Below are 8,641 nucleotides of genomic sequence, written 5' to 3' on the forward strand. Positions count from 1 at the left end.
TGATCTTATGAATATAACGAAGGAAATGGTGTCCCGACGGACCGAAAAAACACACAACCTATAACAATAAAATATGCCATTACATCGCTCGATTTTACAACATAATGTTATTTGATATATACAAAGTTGAAATTATCTAAGAATTACAATCCGATTAAAATACAGATCAAGATCTTTGTTTCGTGTTTTTCCTTGATCTGAAGAAATTTTTCTTAAAGTCGTGTTCAATCAATATTAATATTAATTGTTTATAAAGCGTGATTGTATTGATTGAAATGTATGAACATAGATTTAACGTATGAACATCGATTGTTAAGAATGATATTGTTTGTTAAGTATGAACATTGGTAGTCAAGTAAAATCATTGTTTGTTAACTATGAACACTTACTGAAACATTATCATTGATTGTAAAGTTTGAACATTGATTATAAAGTATGATCATTGATTGTAAAGTATGATCATTGATTGTAAAGTATGAACATTGATTGTTAAGTATGAACATTGATTGTAAAGAATTAACATTGTTTGTTAAGTATGAACATCTACTGAATTTGAAGCAACAACATTGGTTGTAAAGAATGAACATTGATTGTAAAGTATGGACATTACTTGTAAAGTATGATCTTTTTTGTAAAGTATGATCTTTTTTGTAAAGTATGATCATTGTTTGTCTAGTATGATCATTGCTTGTAAAGTATGATCATTGTTTGTTAAGTATGATCATTGTGTGTCTAGTATGGTCATTGTTTGTTAAGTATGATCATTGTTTGTTAAATATGATCATTGTGTGTCTAGTATGATCATTGTTTGTTAAGTATGATCATTGTTTGTTAAGTATAATCATTGTTTGTTAAATATGATCATTGTTAAGTATAATCATTGTTTGTTAAGTATGATCATTGTTTGTTAAGTATGATCATTGTTTGTTAAGTATGATCTTTGTTTGTTAAGTATAATCATTGTTTGTTAAGTATAATCATTGTTTGTTAAGTATGAGCATTGTTTGTTAAGTATGATCATTGTTTGTTAAATATGATCATTGTTTGTTAAGTATAATCATTGTTTGTTAAGTATGATCATTGTTTGTTAAGTATAATCATTGTTTGTTAAATATGATCATTGTTAATAATAATCATTGTTTGTTAAGTATGATCATTGTTTGTTTAGTATGATCATTGTTTGTTCACTATGAATATTTACTGGGTATGAAATATCAACATTAATTAATGTATGAAAAAATATGCACACCTTCTGATGCAACTCGTTCACTGTAGTTAGAAATATTTTTGAAGCCAAAATAAATCAATAATTAGTAATATACAGCCTCTCTTATCAATTCATTCATTTTATTATTATCTAAATTCCAGATTTGTGTCTACTTTTTTTTATTTCATGAGTATAAATCGACATTGTTTCTGGCTGAACTCGAGTAGCTTTCAACTGCTTTTACCTCTAGTTTTTCTCTGTTTTTCTAAGAAATATCGCGGTTTTTATATTTTCATAATATTCCGTGCTAGTTACTTATCAGATTCGAGTTGGTTATTTTGTAAGTGAAACTGGCTCTTTTAACTTGTTGAATACAAACAATAATTGCACGGAACGCCCTTGGTCACGGTGTTTCAGTACATTTCGAACTCCTTTGACCGCTTCTTTCATAGCGCGAGTATGTTTGTGGTAATCTGTTCGGTCCTTTGCTTAACCTCGCCGGACTTGTTCAATCATTGGGTCTTGAATAAACGATTTTTTGCTTTTGTAGAGGAAGTTTTGATGATGATGGAAGCGTCTGTAAGACTCAGTAGAATTGAGATGATTAAGAAAGAAGGCTTTTAAGTCGAACACATGTTAATCATTGGGGTAAATATATACACGTAATTAAGGATGCTTGATGTCGATATTAGACCACATCAAAGGTGTAACGTCCGTATTACTATTGTTTCCATTTCACATCAATTTTATATCCATTCACTTACTGAAAGGAACAAACGCTTATTTACACTTGTTTCTCCAGTCGCTTAATGACAGCCAATAATAAAACAAAGGTCTTGTAACACGAGACTCACATTAAATGTTCATTAGGAGTTCTCAATGCACTCGAACATGGCGTCGACTTGGCTCTTGGGGATCGCCCGCTTTATGCTAGTAACTTAGACAAGGGTTGGCCCTCGGTGAAAGTGTTTTGAGTATGAGGCATGTGAAAGACGTTGATCGCCCCCCGTGGGAATTTTTACCCAAACCTAATGAATTCAGTATGTAACAGTTCTTTACTATGTAAAAACTTGTAACAAGTCAAAATTCTATGTCTGTCACATGTAAGATATACATAATACAATATAAATATAGAGAAACTATATTGAGTCTTTATTCTGCCCACTATTGCCAAACAAAACAAAAACAATATGCATAATCATACCGTTCTTAATGTACACTCCAAGTACATTTATTACACCTTACCGGAAGTGCAATTTTAAACGTAGTTTTAACGGCAGCGATGCATTTAAATCGCTACTATTTACAAGTATAAGAGTATTGAAATATTCTTTATGTTTGTAATAATATCAGAAAATTATTGATGGCCTTCAGTTGTATCGTGATAAAGTCGTTAGCGATGACTTAGCTGTATCATTAACGCATAATCTAAATAAAGACGGTTAAATGTGTAAACCTTGTTTGACGCCAAGATACTTTAGGTACTTTTCGATAGTCAAAACGTCGTCTTAATCATAATCATTAATATTTAGAATTATTTGACGTATGGTTGGTGAAATAATGGAATTTATTGAATAATCTTTCAAATGAATAACAATCAGGAACAAATGCTACAAATAAAGAAGGTTAAATGTGTGAACCTTGCTTGACGCCAAGGAACATTAGGTACTTTTCGATAGGTTCTTAGTCAACCCGTCGTCTTAATCATTAGTTTATTCCCCTTTTGATGGAGAACGGAATTTATTGAATAATCGTTTTAATCAAAGTAGGCTTATTTTTAGAAGAAAAAATGAGACGAGCTAAAAGCATTGAGTGTAATTAAAATATCTAATAAAATATAAAACTCATTTTATTATAAAGTGGTATTAAAAGCTACTTCTGGGCGTTAAAGATACTAAATAAACATATTTGAAAATTCTAGATTTCTATGCCGGTGGGCTCCCTATCATATAGAACTGTCTATTTTAAATCCAGAAACATTAACGTATGATATATTTATTCGACTAACTTTCAAAATATTATGAATTCCGTGAAGTCAGAGAGAAAGTAAACTATAAGAAATTCAGCTGAACCAAATGGCCGTGTTATTCATTCATAATTCGAGCTTAAGTGTCGTGTAACACTCGTATCCACTAGATAACGTTAAAGGGATTGTAAGGAGGCTTTTTAAAAAAAATTCAGGGACACTGAAATTCCACTACAACTAAGCGTTTTGTGTCGCCACTTTCGCAAATTTCAGAATGTGATGTCATGAAACGGTTAGTTTTAGTGGACTTGCAAAACGTACAAACGGCTTACCGGAAATTGAAAATGTGCAAATCGATGCTATCAGTGTCCCCGATAAACATAGAAAAAGTTAAAAATATCTCTTAATGATAATGAACCAAAATACAGCTTGTAAATGTTCAAAAATATCTTTCAGATGTAGTTAATCCCTTGTCTGGAGCGTGGCTGGTTTAAATTCATTTTAATTCAGGGTAAAATGAAGCCCATTATCTGCTTCCGCTAACAGATCACAAGGGGTTACCAGCAGGGGGTCAGAGGTCGCACGAGACGGTTAGGGTCATCCGCCATTGATATGTTATGTTTAACTGTCCGATACTAGAGTTTCTAGTAGTTAATGCCACCTGCGTCAAACTTTGATCTGACACGTGAGCATCTTTCGTGTAATTCCATAAGAATTTTGCGATATGTTGATTTAATGTGTCATTTTTGTGAACAACATGTAAAGAAGACTGCACTATAGAAGGAAACATCCGAAATGAATTGAATATGTAAATGCTGCTTTGTAAATTTGAATGAGGGATAAGTTGAAAAATAAGGCACAGTATTGAAAAATGTCCACCCATTGAATGATGCGATTTGATACAGGCAACGCCCAGCGCCAGAACAGTATTAGCCTACAACCGAGTTGAAAAAACCCGAAGGTATTATCTCGACTTGTGCCGGTATTGAACTCTAAACCACCATGTTAGCGAGGCGGCTTCTAACTCACTGAGCCACCGCGGCTCCCCCTAGGTATTAATATTAAAGGATGGTTATAGAGAAATTTAATGATAAAAACTTGAAGAATGCGTTTTGGTGCCTTCCAGACAATGAAAATTGAAATAATTTGTGTTAAGTATTTAGTTTTATACAATCATTTACTAAATACTATAAAATCAAGTGTTGCTACTTGACTTCTACAACCTGCTTCACATCAACAAGATAACAGACTCGTATAGAAAATAGCCCCAAACCTTTTTTATATATACTGACATTGACTGACATATTCAGACAGTGTTGTCTGACATCCGGACCTCTTGTTTATACCACAGGGCCTTCATAAAATTAAAGGGTTTAAAAAGAGATTTTCCCAAATTTCTATCTGTTTGAGAACACATATAGCTTCAATTTGCAACTTCTGCTGTTCTTGTAATATAGTGTGTTTTATTCACTACAACTTAAATGAACAGTATACAAAATTTTCATTTTTAAAAACATTGCACATTTTTCTAAAATATGTGATTTACTTCTATGTATCTTTCTGATCAAACAGTGTATACTAGTTTTGGTACCAGGCATTCAGATCGAAGTTTTTAGTTGAGAAATTCAGAATAAGGATGAGACATATTTCTGTACGATGTATATTTTGCTCAAATCCGTTTATTAGTGTATTTTTTTTAACCCCAACGAAAAACATAGCGAATATAAAAGTTTTGTTCTACAGTTTCATTAATTTGAGCACCCAACACCCGAACCTTCGGAATTAGTCTGCCCCTTTAATTAAAATCTGAATTTTAGTCATAGCCTTATTAAGTACATTTGGTGATGCAACTGATAGTTTGAGACATATTGCATCAATTTCTGATTGTCATACCTTAAATTACCCTACAGCTATCTAGAAATATATATATATATACCTTGATTCCCACCGGCATTCGTCTATTTACATACTTTCTGAGCATAGAATAATCCGAATATAGCAACATTACCTAGTTCTCAGCGAACTTAACTACATCAAAACATTAGATTTATTGTATGTCATAATCGTAACCTTGAATATATAAGGCATTAACAATTTGACTGGAGGGCCTGTACCTGGCTGCACTAATTACTTGTTTATAGTTCCCTGTGAACTATACAGTTACTTGGAAAAAGCCATCTTTCTTCATTAATCAGGTGGAATCGGCTGTAATGAGTACATATAATCCGGGAAAGAGCAATGTCTAGAGGAACAAGGACAAGCTGGTGGGAAGGATCGTCGTTAACTTAACTTGTTAGCCAGTCTAATTAAAATTAGACCACACTTTTATTCGTTTTCTTATTAGGATGTAGTTTTAATATAGCTGCAGTAGCAATATTAAAGATCACAGCTAATAAAAACGGAACGAAGGTTTGTTAATGTTATCTGTGTGAAATCAATGTCAAAATGTTTGGCCAAGAACCAGTTGGTAGACAGGGTCCTCGTGAATCTAGGTGGTTATCCTTGTAAAAGAAAATGTCAAAATGTTTGACCAAGTAAGTGTCGGGAGACAAGATCCTGGTGAACGAAAGTTGTTGTCCCAGTAAAAATGTATGGTTTCTTTCTGGGTTTTATTTTCAATGCCAAGGATTCTCGTGAACCTAAGTTGTTATCGGTGTAATAATTGGTAGTTTCTTTCAATCTTTCAAATGTTAGCACGATTTCTAATTGGTGTGTTAAACCAAGTTCGTCCATCAACTGAAGGTTATGGTGTGACTAAGGGCATCAAAAAGCAGGGTTGTTGTTTGGTAGTCTTTGATTACGCGATCCTCGTGGCTATGACTCGCTGATGGTATTGGTGACCTTATTATTTTCAATGATATTACCCGGAAGCCATGACAACAAGAGTCTGAGACTTAGAAATTCCTATGAGTTGACCGTGGTTAGTGCCTACATAAAAAAGAAATATGAACAAGTTAATTCCAAAAATTGCCCCGAATTCAATTTCGATAAATCAAAAAGCACAGTCTGTAGAAGCCAGTGTCTCGGAAACAAGATACACACGTAGAGAAAAAAGAAAGGGGTTAAGATGTAGAGAAAAAGGAATGAGGGGCTTACAGAGGCAGTGAGAAAGGAGGGAGACAGACGTAGTGTAGTGATAAAGGAATACACATATAGAGAAAAGGAGTGAGAGACTGATAGAGGTAGTGAGAAAGGAAGGAGATACACACATAGAGAAAAGGGAATGAGATAAAGATGTAGAGAAAAAGGAATGAGAGACTGACAGGAGGAAGGAAGGAGATACACACGTAGAGAAAAGGGAATGAGATAAAGATGTAAAGAAAAGGGAATGAGAGGCTTACAGAGGCAGTGAGAAAGGAGGGAGACGTAGTGAGAAAGGAATAAGATACACACATAGAGCAAAAGGAATGAGATAAAGATGTTGAGAAAAGGGAATGAGAGACTGGCAGAAGTATAGTGAGCTGATAGGAAGGAGAAAATGATAGAGGTAGTGAGAAAGGATTGAGACACAGACGTAAGTAGTGAGAAAGGATTGAGACACAGTCTGGAGTAGTGCGTATGGAAGGAGATAAACAGTGTACTTTGAAGAGATAGACGCAGAAAGAATTGGGAAAGGACAGAAGTAGTGATATTTGTTGACCACAATAGCAAAAAGGCGATAATTTTTGCCATTAGAAATGATATTTCAGAAATTTACCACTGTGCACAAAACAGTTTTTTTTTATTTTATTTCTTAATCATAATGTCATGTCATATTGAAATGCAAAATATTTTTTTCTTCAATATCCAAGGTGTAAATGAGTACTGATAATTCAAGAAAGATCAACGACAGTTTGGTCAAGGACCAGCTGGTAGAAAGTAAGTGCGTGAACCTACGTGTCACTTGTTCATATTTCTTTATGTGTGATATTTTATCTCACAAGTCAAATTTAAGATCATTAGTGTTTTATTACAAAAACAAAATATGTTATATTCTATATAAGGTGCAATATACAAACAAACACAATGTTTAGCGGTCGTTAACATGTTTTCTTTTGGTATTTTTGGATGTTTTGCGTCGAAAATATGAAATTTGTTGTTGTGCAGGGTCTCGATTGGCGTCATAATTGGTATTTGAGGCTGGATAACGATGTAAATAATAGCAATGACTTTTATTAATAAGATTTAATTAAGATATTGCCCGAAGACTCGATCTATCCGGGGAACCTAATCTACACAGTATCTTGACGTAATCAAGGCTACTTAGCTTTACCATCTTCCATTTTTGGAAAATTTGGAAGAATGAAACAAAGAAACAATAACTTGGATTAACAGATTTCTTTCTATCAGCAAATCCTTGGACAAACCTGATGGCATTGATCTTTGCCACAACTACCATGTCAAAGACTCGACCAGACGATTTCTCAACTACCAAACCTTTCAAAGGATCTCGACCCTTAGGCAACTACCAACTACCAACAACTACCTAGTTTACAATATCAGCTTTAGCTTAAAGCGGACATAAACGTGACACCTACCAACAGACCATTTTGTTCAAATAGCCTTTAATATCATTAGAAGCTTTTGCCACTAGCTACGTTATAAAACACTGCTGAGTTTAAGTGGAATACCAAGAAACACAGATGTTAGACTTGAAATGTGAATGGCGAAAATCAATGCCAAATCATTGTCTCCAATACGCACTATAAGTTTAAAAACAATCCGTTTGTTTCCTAACTGATAAATCAAGAAATGCTTCCAAGGGCCAGTGTTTAATTAAGCCATTACCCATTGTCGAGGACATCCCCCGAGGTTGCTCAAAGACGAAACATACTTTCATATTCCAAGATCCTCTTTTTATATACAGAACAAGTATGTACAAGACATATCACACAAAGATATCACCTTAGACTGAGAAAAAATCCTAGCATCTTTAAACAATTTCAACAGAAGTTGGCGCTGCGGTTATGAAGTTTGCCACAAGGTTACTGTCGAAAGCCAGGCGTATTTTTCTTGGGTTTCCGATTAAACGAAGAGTTTGTTTATCAGTGATGCAGGTTGTATGGGAGGGTTGGCGTGGGGTTCTAACATAGATGCAGGAATAAGGCTAATGAAACAATAATGATAAACGAACTGCACTGTAAGAATTTACTGGAAATTACAACGTTCTAAAGTAATGAAATGAAATGAAATTTTATGTCTTTCTTTTATGCACCTTATTAGGTTAATTAAGATGGGCAACACTATGCAATTAGGGGGGAAGGGGGAGAGAAAGAGGGTTTTTATAATAGTATAAGCTATTTTTATACATTTCCAACTGTCGACGAATTTTTAACTTGCACAGCCTGTAATACACGAGGACTTGGTTCATTGACCCATCCGAACACTTTTTTCAATGTCTTCTCTTTGGACCTACATCACTGACAGGGGGAGACCGGGTTGAAAAATCGGAAGGTATTATCTCGACCTATGCCGGGATTTTCTAGATG

This window comes from Lottia gigantea (genome assembly GCF_000327385.1).
Source record: "Lottia gigantea unplaced genomic scaffold LOTGIsca_107, whole genome shotgun sequence".
NCBI classification, from domain to species: Eukaryota; Metazoa; Mollusca; class Gastropoda; family Lottiidae; genus Lottia; species Lottia gigantea.